We start from the raw sequence: 14,974 nt of genomic DNA, 5'->3' as shown, positions 1-14,974 counted from the left end.
GTCGTGAGGTGAAGAGTCTGCATTAAGGGCCGATAATGTGTTAATTTATAACTCCGGTGGCCCGCCAGCCGGAGTTATCCATCCGCGTCAGCCAACGGGTCCGGCGTATCCATCATCCCAAACGCAGAAATGAGCGCTCCACTGAGATTAAGCCACTCGTCCTCACAATTTCTCCTTTATTTCTTTTATCCCTCGCATCCTTCCAACACCACCCCCACGCCCCATTGCCTGGTCTGCTCTCAGGTCAGGTGATCAATTAAACCCTGTCAGGGCCACTAGAGCCCCAAGCCCCACAGACGTCGCAATCTACGAGACAGCACACTTAAGCTGGGCTTTGACGACCTCGTTCGGCCTAACCCCCGCCCCACCCGCCAGTGACTGCATGGGTGGCTCAGATTTTGATGATCGACGGGGACTGGATTATGCTGCTTGACTTTTATGAACTCGCGCAGTGTTATTGACATAGCAGATTGTAGCGCCAAACAATGCAAACGTGTGTGCAAAAATGGGCTTTATTTAAAGGGGCCCCCGGCACGCATAAATCTGCGACGCACAGCCAGGTCTGTCATAACACGTCTGGAGTTGTAATTACCTCAACCAAGGATAGTTTCTGTGTCCTTTGGTCCTCTTTACTGTTTTACACAGTCAAGCGGGTGCATTGATTTAGAATCATTCATTGATGTTTATCAATCATTTGTCGACCACCATCGCTGATATTGCTGAGACCTCAAATTTTCCCCTTCTCTCAAGAAATGACCACGTTACTATACTCAGAAATTCTTATCATCCATATATTAAAAAAAAAGTTTGTTCCTCTGTATTTTGTTAGCATTAACCATTTTTTCTGTCACCTCATATGCTTAGTTATTCCTGAGTGTCATGTTTTTCACAAAATCGCTCCTGTTAGATTAGTTTGAAACAAATATCCTTGAATATTTGAATGTGTGTGTCCTGATAGAATATTATGAAGCTCTAAAATGATACAAAAATGTCACTTTAAAGGAACACAAACCAGAAAATGGCGTCACTGAGTAGAAAAGCTCCCATTTTGTCATGATTACTGATGTGACTGTCAATATTCAAACTCAGTCCTGTCAATCCCCTGTTGTCAGTCCGTCTGCGAATCTTCGTGTATACTAGGCAAGCCTTTTTGGACCTTGACTCACATCTGTCCCGTTTTTTTTTTGCTCCTGTTCGTCTCCAGCTACGACCTGTTCTGATCCTGATCACATCCGCTCTCCCGTCCCGACTTACGACCCGTTTATGATCATGACTACGTCTGATCTTCCCTCCCGTCTTACAACTCGTTTCCAACCCCGACCACGTCTTGGTCTCCCAGTCCCGGCTACTGCCCCTGACACCGCCATCGCTCACTACGGAAGATCCACTTCCGCGTTCTGATCACAATCCGAGTACGAAAGCGACTTGCTTCCCGCGCCCAGCGAACACCGGATTGTGGGCGCATCCCTTCCTTTCCCTTTCAATAGAACTTGTGGTAAAGTCGCGCAAGTGGGTCCTGTTTCCGTTCGGGCCTTGACAAATTCCTGTACAGCACCTTTAAGTAGTCGCTGAAAGTTTATGTTTTCTTGTCAAATAGTTGGGGTTTCTGACCATGACATAAATCATCTTCAACCATATCATGCGGGCAATCGCAAACTTCTGGCTCCGGTCAGCATCTTTCAGCTTTGCGCAGGTGGCTTTCGCCTCTGTAGCGATCGGCGGCACAGCTCTAATAACGCCCAAGTGGAGGGGAAGTGATCAATACTCACACTCTCGATTCAATTTCACCTCATCGCCATCAGTGCACACAAACAAGAGACAGCGTCATTCGTTCTCGGGAGCACCACGTCGGAAACAGCAGCGGTGGTGGCGGGGGAATGAGACGGGAGAAAGACAAGCTGGGAATTCTACCTTTAAAGTGTGCGCGAGTCATCAGGAGTAGAGAAAGGGAATCTGCCCCATTAAGACTAAGTGGATATCTATTAGATCATAGAGGTAAGGAGGTGGCCATTTACCATCAATGCAACTCACAAACAATCCTGCTCCGACCTGGGAGTGTTTTGTTAGGCGGGGGGGAACTTTCTTGCAAACTTTGCCGATTGGTTCCAGCGGCAACGGCCTAACGAAGGACCATAGGAATTCATAAACTGGAAAGTAGAAAAAAGCTGCACTCAAATATATCCAATCCAGATTGTGTCATTTTGCTATTTTGTTGAAAGTACAGTGGCCCCTCTACATATAAGATTACATCGTTCCCGAACCCAGGTCGTATTGAGAATTTCTCATATCTTGAATGAATTTTCCCCAAAATAAATAACTGAAAATGAATTGCCTGTTTCCAACCTACAAAGTTAACCCTAAAGTGGTCCAAAGCGCTTGGCCGTATAGTGGTAGCATCTAGAAATTTGCTTAACTTGGATATTCTCTCATATGTCAGGACATCTTGTAACTTGAATTTCTTGTCATTAGAGTAGTTTGTATGTAGAGGGGCCTATTGTATAAGTAAAACAACGTAAGTGGTCAAGTTTGTCGGAGCCTTTGAGACCATTAGTTTAGTTTGTATAACTCACTTTTTTCCCTTTTTGTTTTTTTTCATTTATGATTTAATTTAATGTATTTATTTGGGCTGTTTGTACTTCTGTGCACCAATATTAAAGTAAATAAATGTAAAGTTAGAGTAAGGCAATGCATCTACCTGTGGCAAAAAAACTACTAAGAGTTATTTTTTCTGGTTTTGGCCAGAAAAATAGTGGTTATGATTGTTTTTTTTTATTTTTATTTTTATTTTTTTAAATAAATCCCTAATTGGGACTGGCTGGCAATCAGTTCAGGGTTTACCCTTCCCACTGCCCAAAGGTTGAGGGGATCGGCTCTAGCACCCACGCGACCCTACTGAGGATGAGCGGTGCTGAAAATTCGAGTATTATGTTTTTCACTTTAAATCCAGATGAAGAAACGTAAAAGTCAACTTATCGGTTTAAAAAACAAAACATGTTTATTCTTAACGTGATTTTGTTGGTTAGTTGGTAACTATTGGTTAGAAACAGAATTTTGTTGTTTTTCAATACAAAAATATAGGGACATGTAAAATAAGAATGTAAAAAATAATTATAATAACTTAATAATAATAACAGTAATGGAGCTTTACTATTTCATCAACATCCTTCAAGTTAGGCGGATTTACTGCAAAGTGATGACAATGCAACGTATTTAAAAACTACAAAAAATATGAAGGCCACAATTGAAGCCCCAAAATTAAAGGATTCTACAATAGGGAAGCTCATCTAAGTAAATTTGAGTTCATCAAAATTTAAAAGTGCTTTCGAAACAGGTTTTCTTATCCACTTAAAGTATTGACAACCAAGCAGCCTTAGAACAGGGGTGGCAAACAAGTTGGACGCAAAGAGCCGACATTTTTTACTGTGAGAGTCAAAGAGCCACACCACACACTGACCTGCCATGACTGACAGACACACACAAACACACACAATTAAAAACATTATTTCCCATAACACACTCCTTACAATACAACAAATATGGTTCTTGTGTTGATTTTAAGGAATGTGTCCACCCTCAATACACAAAAAAAAACTAAACATGAAACAAGGCAAAGAGCCACAGTATATAGAAAATATGATGAGGCAAAGAGCCGCTTTCTTATTGGCCAAATGCCGAATGCGGCTCTAGAGCCGCGTGTTCGCCACCCCTGCCTTAGAATGATGATACGAATGACAGCAACAGCATACATGCCTTCATATGCCATCTCCAAACTTTTCGACCCCTGAATTGAGGTTGAAATGACACTCTTTCAAAGATAAACTTCAATGCTGATGGCTTTTAGTACAACTTTACTGGAAACAGCATGGACTGCCATTGATGAATATAGAAGGGCAACAGCATGGACTGCCATTGATGAATATAGAAGGCAAATATTTTTCCATTCCTAACAGTATACCAAACAAGTAACTTCAGATTGGTGTTCCCCAGCCCATGTTTCTTCGTAATAAGGACATTGTCAACCCGTGGCTCGACATGCATATTACAATCGTTCAAGTCAGGTCGGCAAGTCACAAAACCACAATTTTTCCTTCACGGTTGGCCTTTGAGCGCCGTCTGTCTCCTTCGGGAGGACATGTGTGCCCGGGACGTCACCTCGGTAGGAGTGAAGGCCATTAAAAGACCATCAAGAGTCACCGCCCAGTCCTGAGAGATCAAACAAACCCTTTGGCCTCTTTCTCTCTCTATGCCCCCCTACCCCTTACGTCTTCACTAACCGACTCCCCCCTTCCCCAAACACACACTCTTGCTTATCACTGCGGTACAGTTAATCCTTCCTCCTCCCCTGCATCTTTGGGTCCCTCCGGGTCGGAGGGGGTGGGGGCTTTCGCCGAAGGCTAAAAAGGAGGAGGGGGGCACGTTTGCCACTTGTGCTTGCGACACATAATACGGAGCAGCAATCAAGTTTGGCTCATCCCTGGGACCTACACTGCAGGGAAATGGTAGGCGGGGCGGGGTACAAAAAAGTGCAGTGGTGGGGACGGGGGTGGGGCTAAATTAACGCTTGACATTCAATACGGTGAGGTCCTTAATTGGCCGGGGCCTTCCTGAGAAGGCAATTTTCAATTCCCCAAACTGAGCCTGCGCTATGCAGTGCTTTTGTGTCGTCTATGTGTATGATCGCACACATGTGTGCGTATATAGAAGGAAAGCAATGCTAGCACACAATCGGAGCCCATCAAAAAATGTAAAGATGTTTTTCCTGCTGTAAAAAAAATATAACAAGCCCCCATTCAACTGTAAAACTGATTTTAAAGGGCTGCTATTGGTCTATAAATCACCGCGTATGTTTAAATATGATGATTGAATATAAAAAAACATCTTGAAGCTGCATTTTGCACGTTCCAAGCAGAACGCCCCAGCGTTGGTTTGTTGAAACATGAGCATGAGGAACATTAGATAAATAAAGGTATTAAAAGAAAATTAGATTTGGCTGCTTGGAGTGGTTGGGAGCCGCAGTGCCCATGTTGGCTGGCAGAGGTCGTTACAGACCCTACTCAAGCAGATTTTATTTTGTTGGTATTTAGTGGGGGTGCCTTGACGCGCAGCATATTTAAAGACAATAGCAGAGGAATAAAGAATGGAGTAAATTTTTACAAAAATTGGTCCAGCTGTTTTGGAGCATATATGGCTAGGTTCACACTGCAGAGCTTAATGCTCAATTATGATATTTTGGAGAAATTTGTTGTATTTGTGAGATGGTTCACAACTAAATGGGACAAGTATGTCATTTGAACGTGTGTGAACGCCACATGTTGTGAATCCAGTTGTATCCGATGCGATGTTGGCTGTTCCGTGAGTCACAAAATAGAGAAGGGTTCATCTTTCATGAATGCGTGAAATCTTGACACTCCGTGTTTTGAATAATAATAATAATAATTTCCTTTGTATTGTCATTCTTTGTAACAATGTACACAGAACGAAATGTCGATACACCTGACCCGTTGTAGCGAGCCGATGCAGCCGCAGCCAACAGAGGGCGCCGCCATTTTACCAATGTTATAAGTCTTAGGTATGACTCGGCCGAGGCGCGAACCAGCGACCTCCCAGTCTCAAAGCGGGCGCCTTACCATATCCGCCATGGTTGTTGATTTATTTGCTTCATTCTTTTAAAACACAGGTAGAACTTACTTACTTGCTTACTTGCGAATCAGGACCGTATGTTCACTGAGCTGCGGTTAAACGTTTATTATTTAAGTGTCATTTTAAGGAATTCAGTAATAATGTTGATTGTGCAGGCGAAAACAAGCGCTACAAAGGACAAGGAAGATGACAAACTTGTTGGACTTAAAGTGAACAAAAAGCTTTGAATTTCTATTTTTTTTTTCTATCTTTTGTTTTTGGGCGCCCTTTTAATCAGGAACGTGGACAATCATGTAAGCTTTTTCTAAATGAGCCTTATGTTATGTTAAATTAACAAAAAAATATTTTAATATGGTTATTTAAATATGCATATTTATATAATATATTTTTTTATTATTCAAATCCCTATAGTTTTTTTTTAATATTCATTTTTTTATCAATAATGAACATGGTCCCTTTAAAATCTGAAACTTAATAAACCATTGTGTCATGATTACTAATGCAGGGCACCTGAGTCTGCTCCGTTGGCGCCAACAGCGGACGCTGATTGGCTGCTTCCTCTTTTTTAAACCCCCGCATTCCTGTCAACATTTGTCGGATCTTCTGCGAACCCACGCTACACACTAGGCAAGCTTTTGTGACTCCTGACTCTGTCCTGCCCTGTTTTCCGTCTGATTCCCGTTGCCGACCTCCTTTCTGGACCCGTTTATACTTTTGCTCCTCCGTCCCGGCCATCAACCTGTTTTATCTCGCTTTCAACACTGCCTTCACTCGACACGAAAGTGCCACTTCCGCGTTCCCAGCTATCTGCTACCCGTGACCGACGATCATCGGATCATGGGTGCAAGTCCTTTCCTCCTTCTAAATAAAGCTGAGTAAAACGAACGCAATTGGGTCCCGTCTCCGTTCCTAGTCTGTGACAGATTGATAAAATCGAGAACTACATTTCCCGGAACTATAATAAACTAAAATAATTACCAGGTCTAAAAGCCTAAATTATTCACACATATATATGTGCATCTTGAAATTGTATGATAATAAACGTAGAGGGAGGGCATAAGCACACAAACGGGTGTTATTAGGAAACCTGAATTTATCATAACCCGAATTACGATGGGGCCTAAACAAGCCACTATTTTAAGTTATGGAAAAACTGATTATGCCTATTTAGTCATTCAGAAATTTCCATTCTGAAATGAGAATTGAGAGAGATAACAAAGCCCTTTTCCAAATATGCTCAACTCTTGGTTATGGTACGTAGATGAGCCTCCAAAAATTCTGAACCGTCTTCAAAAAAGGCTTCCCTGCAATCAAGTGAAAAAATTGACCTTGAAAATTTCTCTTAAAAAGTAATTTCTCCATCTAAGCAGACAATCATGATGCGTCAGACGTTTGGAAAAAAAAACAAGCTTCAGTGTTCATCTGATGCCCCATTCCTGCGCAATTGAGGCCACCCGAATTATTCCAACCTTCTTTTCCTCACTCATCATGTGCACACCTCAACATTGAACCACTTTCAACCACTTCCTGTTCCTGATTTTTTTTTCCAGCCTGGCCAGACTCACCCTTGCACTCCCCTGCAGCTCTAGTTACACTTGATGTTATTACAGCTTTCAACCTGAGAGGTATTAGGCTTCCTTCAACAGATCTGACAGCATTTACAACACGGGGGCCAGTCGACGCCTCTAATCGCCTCTGTGACTTCAGCCTATTACCAATTGATCCCCCCCAGACCCAAGACACCCCCGTACCCATTGCTTTTCTTTGCCTCTAGTGTCATAACGCGCTTAAGAGTCATTCTGCCGCCGTTCTTATTGACGTCGGCCGTTTAAATCCCAGTCTAAACGTTGATCTATACCCTCTCCGTTAACAGCGGATTTACGAGGCCAAGTGAAAAACAGTAATCCCTTGCTGTATCTCGGTTTACTTTTTGCGGTTTCGATAATTCTCGTATTTTCACGCATTGTGTTCTGGAGCAAACAACACACAGCAAATGCTGTCACGGAGCCGGGTTGGATAAGGCTTTTTGTGTGTGTGTGTAATTGTGTTAGGTGTAATCGTGATGGTGTATGCTGTCAGTCAAACAGTGGGGCAGGTGCGTCCACCAAAACAAACTGCAAAGCACGGCAAGTATTTTAACAGGTCATTACAGAGCGCAAAGAAATGCTGTTCACCACCGTGCTCTGTGGATTATTATCGGTCCAAAAGAAGACTATGGGGAGAAAAAGCAGGAGTAATGCTGCAGGTCCAGCCTACTTCTACGGCAAAATTATCCAACAACTCTCTTAAACCACCACTGCCGAGTCTGTATCTTACAAACGCCGAATCCATTTCCCCCTGAAATGGATGACCTGGAGCTACAACTCGTAGGAGACTGCTAAATTTTTGGGGCTTTTGTATTTTAATCATCTCGGAGACCTGGGTCAAACCAGGTTTTCAGGCACTCTCTTAATCTCTTTCTAACAGTGAAAGGAGAAGCCCTCGATTTTTGTTGTACTATTGTGTAATGACAATAAAGACCAATCATTCTACTGCAACTCTGTGTTATGGTTTTTATTTGTTGATCTACAGTTGTTATTGTTGTTACAGTTGTATGTATAATATATTATTTGTACCTAATAAATACATGTTTTTACTATCGATTCTTGACTATGGACTCTTTTGGAACGCAACTACGCCCCCAATCCCCAGAGAAAAACAAGGGATTATGATTTTCTTTCCCAACACTCAAAACAAAAAGTGTGTTTTTGGGTTTAGTTTTTGAGTTGGATGAGGGGGGACGGACATATCAAATAAATTAAACGGCATGAAATATTAAAGGTTAGTCATATTCGTGCTCATCACGGAGCAGCCATCCACTTTAAGGCTCGGTGTTTCCCGACAATGGATGAGGCAGGTCAGGCCATTTACTGAGAAAACATCAACATCGAGCGCGACTGTGTGTGTCTGTATGAGAACAAAACACCTTTCCTTCCTTTTAACACACAAACAAAATTTCCCATTTAGGGCCTGACAAGCTTTTTCACTTTGCCCCGCTGTTCAGTCGCCACTATGGCACAATGAATGTCACGAGACGGAGGGAGGTGAGTGGAGGGGCCATCAATGCCCCTGCTCATGATAAAATAACGGTAAAAAATGGACTACTCCTGATTATGAGTCGCACTCATTACCCAATGCATGAAAGAAGTCGTTACATTTTGGGATATCCATATGTCGATATTAGAAACGAAGTAGAGCGGGAGTTAACTGTCGAAGTTCCCTTGGGCAAGACACTGAACCCCTAATGCCCTGATAAGCAGGTAGGAGCATTGCATGACTGACACCACTTTCTGTGTGTGAGTGTGTTTGTGAATGGGTAAGTGTAAAGCACATTGTAAATTGCTTTGGGAGGTCTTCAGGGACTTGAAAAGCGCTATATAAATGCAGACCTTTTATCAAATGCATTAAAACTCAAATTCCATTTTTTTCCCATGACCTACAATTAAAGAGACTGTCGTGACATTTGAGGGTGTAAAGTGCTCATGTTGGGATCAAGAGGTCGCAGGTTCAATTCCCGGCTCCTCCGAGTTATATGTTGAAGTGTCCTTGGGCAAGACACTGAATCCCTAATGCCCCAGATAAGCAGATGGTGCTGCTATAGGTTAGTTAGTGTGTAAAAGGGAAAGAGTGAAGCACATTGTAAAGCGCTTTGGGAGGTCTTCATTGACTTGAAAAGCGCAATATAAATGCATCTACATTTACATTTACATTTCATTATTTGAATGTTATCAGGATAAGGCTTTATGAAAATATGTTGACATGGAAGGGGTCACATTTGGACGCTGGGCACCAAATTGTTATTTGTATTACTTTTTACAAATGTATGTTATTAAAAAGCCTCTCGGGCAGCATGTGGCCCGCGGCCCATAATTTAGCACTGGTCAATAAGGTGCAAGCGCCCTCTATTTTTATGTTATTTTCATTTGTTACAGGCATGTTTTCGGCCACCTATAAATGTTTCTCAAGACTCGTGTGAGTCAACAAACAGACAAAACCTGCCTACAAGTTTATATTCCTTGTATGTGCGAATATTAGCAGGTACACGGATAACTTATATATAATATTGTTATATATATTCAGTTTAGATAGTGTTGCTGGGGCTATTTGGATATATTTCCCAATTCAAGATACACTGAAACATATTTTGAAGGTTTAGTGGCAGTAACACAGCAGCAAAATGACAGTAACTTGTTGAAAAGGTCAGATTAATACATGTTTGTGTAGTTAGAGCCGCTTCTTGTGGTTAATTTGCAGACATGGGACCAAGTCACACATGTGCAAGTCTCAAGTAAGTCTCAAGTCTTCACCTTCAAGTCCCAAGTAAGTCCCAAGTATTTTTTTCTTGGGCAAGTCAAGTCACAAGTCAAGTCCCGAGTCTTAGATTGCCAAGTCCAAGTCAAGTCACAAGTCATAAAAACAGCGACTCGAGTCGACTCGAGTCCAAGTCACTAAGTCTCAAGTCCCCATGTCTGTTAATTTGCTTGTGGCGTTTCAATTGTTACAGGCATGTTTTCAGCCACCTATAAATGTTTCTCAAGTCACATGAAAGTCAACGAGCAGACAAAACCTCCCCAACATATTCCTTTGTACGTGCGAACATTGGTAGATATTTGCCTACTCTAGTGTATTATTTGTATATGTAAATTATATATATTCCGCTGAGGCTATTAGGTCTGTGTCCAACTTAGGGCAGTGATCCATAAATTGTATAAAGCAAACGGTTCCAAAGCTAGGAGAAAAATAGGCTGTTTTTTACGATATTTGTGACTTCACTGTAGGTACAGAACACACAAAAAGTCACCCGGCTGGGAAAACATGAACAGCGGGGCGCCACGTTTAACAGCAGCCATTAAACCTTATTAATCCAACAGCATAAACATGGCAAACAAATGCTTACACGTGTTGTAACAAAAAATAAAAAGTAGCTAATAAGACGCCATGTGTGCCGCTCCTCACAAAAAAGTTTGTGCGAAAAGGTTATCTTCGCCTTTTGGGAGGGAATAGTATGTGCATGTGTGTTTTGGCAACATGCCTGTACCACTAGCCTCCCTTCTCCAGAACCTCCTTCTCCAAAAAAAAGAAAAAAAAAACCTTCATTCGGCCTCTAACCATCAAATCTCCATTGCAAGTAAAAAAAGAACATTTGCACGTCGAGGGACTGGACGAAAAATGCTTTTTCCACATCCCAATTTTGCTAATTTGCCTTAAACTTGAAACATAAAGTCTTAGAATATAGTTAAAAATCATTTTCAATCATTTTTTTATTCATGACTAAATGGCATAGGGATGCAAAAAAATATTAAAAATATTTATTGACAATGTAAACAATGAACACAATTCTAACATAAAATGTACAATGTATTTATTTAACGTCCTTTAACATCTGATTCATCATCATATACACCAAGGAGTTGTTTCTGGTGTGTATCATGTATTTTACTGAGCCACAACTCCATCTGCTTTTTACATATATTGTTTTTTTTGAAAAATCTCTTTCAGGTACAGTAGGTGTTAGGTAATAATGAAGCTTACATTTTCAGTTGCAGGAAGTTCACCCCATTGCATATTACTACTGGGAAACACTACCTCAATTTTTTAGCATGGCCCATAATAAACATCCATAATTTATACCCAATCCTTGCACTAATACACATCTCATAGTGCCCTGTTTAGGTGTAGCATGCAACTCTCCTCTTCGGCCTAACCCATAGGGGGCGGTTACGCTTCATAGCACAATGTCGTACGAACTAATGTCACCTGCAGTTAATCACAAGCGAAGAAGAAATGCAAAGGCTAGGCAAAATCATCAGAGAGCAGTTTCATTTTTAAGCAGACTTGTTGAAAAACAAACAATTTCAAGAATTTACAAGCTCATCACCAGAAGATCAGGCACTTTTCCATCCAATAAAATTTCAGCATTTTCAAGGTACGCACGAACCATTTCTTTTTTAGGTTGACAAAAAGTCTGCGTTAAGCGCAAATAATTAAGGTAAACGTGAAGTGACGCCACAAGAAATGTTCCTTCCACATCCCAATTTTGATAATTTGCGTTGAAAAGTGCAGTAAGTCCTCTTAAAATGGCCGTCATTACCAGCATAAATCGCAGTGATGATGATTTTCAACAATAATCATAACATCAATCCAGCCTGAGTGCTTTTTTTCCAGTTCTTTAGACAACAAGACAAATGAATGCTTGACTTCCTTGAGAGCTCTCATGTCGCTGCTGATGGGGCAAATTGGCGGGTGAGGCAAGGTAAGGGGGGTGGAAAGAATAGGATGGGGAGGGGGAGAGTTTTTGTGTCTGTTCCTCAAAGACACACATCATCATCATAATAAAAGCCAAAGATTTGCCCGTCGCGCTGGCCCGGCTCCAGACCAGAAGAAAAGAACGGTGGTTGAGGAATAACAGGAAAAGGGAGAAGCCGGCGAGAAAGTATGCCCCCGGGTTCCTGTCACTTAGCGGGTCAGGGGGGGTCACCGGTCATGTCACCTTCGTCTCAAACCTGCACTCACGCCAAGCCGACGTCACGGTTTCCTCTACGCTAAAAAAAAATATCTAAAAAATGAAAAATTCGGCGGGTGCTCGAGTTGCCTCCCCTCAGTTGCAGAGTGCATGTTGACCTGCTGGCACAAACACACTCATGCCTCTGTATGTACACTGTGAGATTGTGAGAGAATGTGTGAGAGTGTGTGTGGCGCTCATTAGCCTGCAGCAGGGTGGTGACATCCTGAACGACACTAAAACCACACTTGCACACAATCACACACACTTTCTCCTCACATGGGTGACTTCTTTTAGCGCAGGAAAACAAGCCCCAGAGCACACCAAGCCTCAGCAAGTTGAAGATGCATGTCCAGTTTGGATTATGCCCTTTCACATGGAATTTCAGTCAAATGTCCATTTTTAAATAGCAAAAAAAAATTATGAACACAACTTTTTCTCGATTAAATTTAAAAGAATACCAATACGCCAAATGTCTACCTAGGGAAACATGTTTTTAGGGAGAAATGTAGTATGCACATGCATTTACAGTAAGTGTCCCATTTTTCACGTTTCTGCTTCCATTTTTGTATAAAAGAGGGTAAAATAAAAATACTCACATTTGGAGATGTCATTATAGTGTTTCTAAATGCTGAAAACATCACAGTGCTCCAGTGTGACTTATGATTTTATACATAGTTGTAAATTTTTTAGCCAAGGAGGGGTTTATTAATCTAGAAAATAAAGTACTAAAAATATAAAAATCCTCCGCCCACTCAGCACATGTTATGCATATTATTGAACTGAATTTGTGTTTTTTAGAATGAATTGTTTATTTTATTTTCAAACACTGCCTCCTGTGTTTATAACAGGAGTGATTTTGTCCATTAATTTCTGTGCATTTAAATTGATTGCATTTAAAATAAATTGTATTGTTTTTATAATCAGCATCAGGAAAATGCATTCACATTGCTGGGTTTCATGCAAAACATATGAAAAATTAAGTCAAATTAATAATGAAAACAGTTTTACTTTATTTTTTTGTTATTATTTTTACAAGGTAGACTTTTTGTCTTTCAGGCACTTACAATGATGGATTCAAAATTAATTAAACTTAAGTCAAGTAATGATCAGATAGAAACCATAATCAAAATCTGCACTCTGAAGCGGAAAATAAAACATTATTTTCAGGATGATGGAAAAAATAATACTACAAAAAAAATCAAATATTAAAATCATGTTTAAGGACGATAATAAACAAGCAAAAATCAAATTATGGAGATATATTTTTTATCATATAACCTAGATGACATGTGAATTCCTTTCATATATTTTATTAATCCAAATTTATAGTTGAGAGTCCTTTTCAGTTTGAATTTCTAAAAAAAATGACATGCCGGCCAAAAGAATTAAAAAAAAAATCTCAGAGAGTAGGAGAAAACAACTCCCAAAAATGTTTTTTGAAAATATACAAGCAAAATATTTACGTTTGGTGTGTATCGTATCAGCTCATAAAATTCAACATCACAAAGTACTCATCAAAGATGCCATTAACTGAGCTGGTTGAATTACAATAAACAAATGAAACTAGCTAGAAATGCTCAAACATGACACATTTAATAATAGATGTCATGATTTATTTTAAAGTATGCATCACAAGAAACAAAGACTAACATCCAAGAAGAATGTATGGAATCGCCCAATTCATTGGCTGCATGTATGTTTTCTTAGCCCTTGAGATTCAAAGTACTCTTTTAAAATGAGAAATTTTAATGTTTTTTATATCTGCTGCAACATGAGACATATTTAAAAACGCCTTTTGTTGTGAAAGCCACCAAGTAGCATTTTTTACAATTGCTTTTACATTTTGGGATGGAGCTCACCTGCGACGGAAATGCCAAAACCAAAGATCCTGAAGCACTGTCCGCGACAAGCTTTCTATTTACCATTAAGGAACACAAACTCAGACAAATGAAATCTGCATCACATGTCGGCATTTGTTCAGATGGATCTCAATATCAAAAACTCGTCAGGACAACTCCAGATTGTTGTGCTCTTGCACCCCCAAGCGAGGTCCGTAACACGGCACATGATGTGAATGGTGGCTGAATTCTGGATTTTATGACAGTGCAAACTAGGATTATCTAGGATGACCTGGGTTAGGTTTTGGGATACCTTCAGGATCAAATTTTCTGGACTGGACAAGACATCCATCCATTTATTGTCTACACTGCCTATCCTCACCAGGGGTGCGGGCACTGGATATGACAATATGATAATTTTAGAAGAAGTTAGGGTCATGATAACAAAGCCTTTGTGTTTTTCAACCAAGTAAAAACAGTTTCTCAAAAACAATCACTCTACAAAATAGAACACACATCGTTCTAATGAACAACACAAATATTGCTGCATGCAAATCGAGCTGTTGCCGCCGCTGCTGCTTTATGATGCCATTAACGGACCAACAATTTTTGTTTGACACCATTTTTTTGACCTTTGCAACTGCAAGAAAAATGAAGAAGACAGAGAATAAAGATAAAAAAGGAGAGGACAAAAAGGAAAAATAAGATGAAAAAGGAGAATAGGACAAAGAAGAAGAAGTGACAGTAGAAACAAGTCCGTAAAGCTCTTTTTCTTGCAAAAATCTCCTCTTTCACCTCGCCACTCTCCCGCCAAGGCCAGCCAAGAGACACTTCACCTCACACCCGCACACACATGGAGTCTCGGCCAACACACACAACACACACACAACCATATACTCCGCACCCCTCTACCATACATACCCACTTGAGCAACTGGCACAAGAATATTCAA

The 14,974-nt window shown here is 40.7% G+C and overlaps 1 protein-coding gene across 5 annotated transcripts in view; it reads right to left on the bottom strand.

Annotated features, from left to right (window-relative positions):
- The window catches only part of bnc2 (basonuclin zinc finger protein 2), a 269,137-nt gene that overhangs the window by 111,023 nt on the left and 143,140 nt on the right, over positions 1-14,974 (bottom strand). The window lies entirely within an intron of this gene.

This window comes from Urocampus carinirostris, chromosome 8, assembly GCF_059441175.1.
Source record: "Urocampus carinirostris isolate Australia breed hairy pipefish chromosome 8, RoL_Ucar_1.0, whole genome shotgun sequence".
NCBI classification, from domain to species: domain Eukaryota; kingdom Metazoa; phylum Chordata; class Actinopteri; order Syngnathiformes; family Syngnathidae; genus Urocampus; species Urocampus carinirostris.
This window is presented reverse-complemented; position numbering and strand designations above follow the sequence as displayed.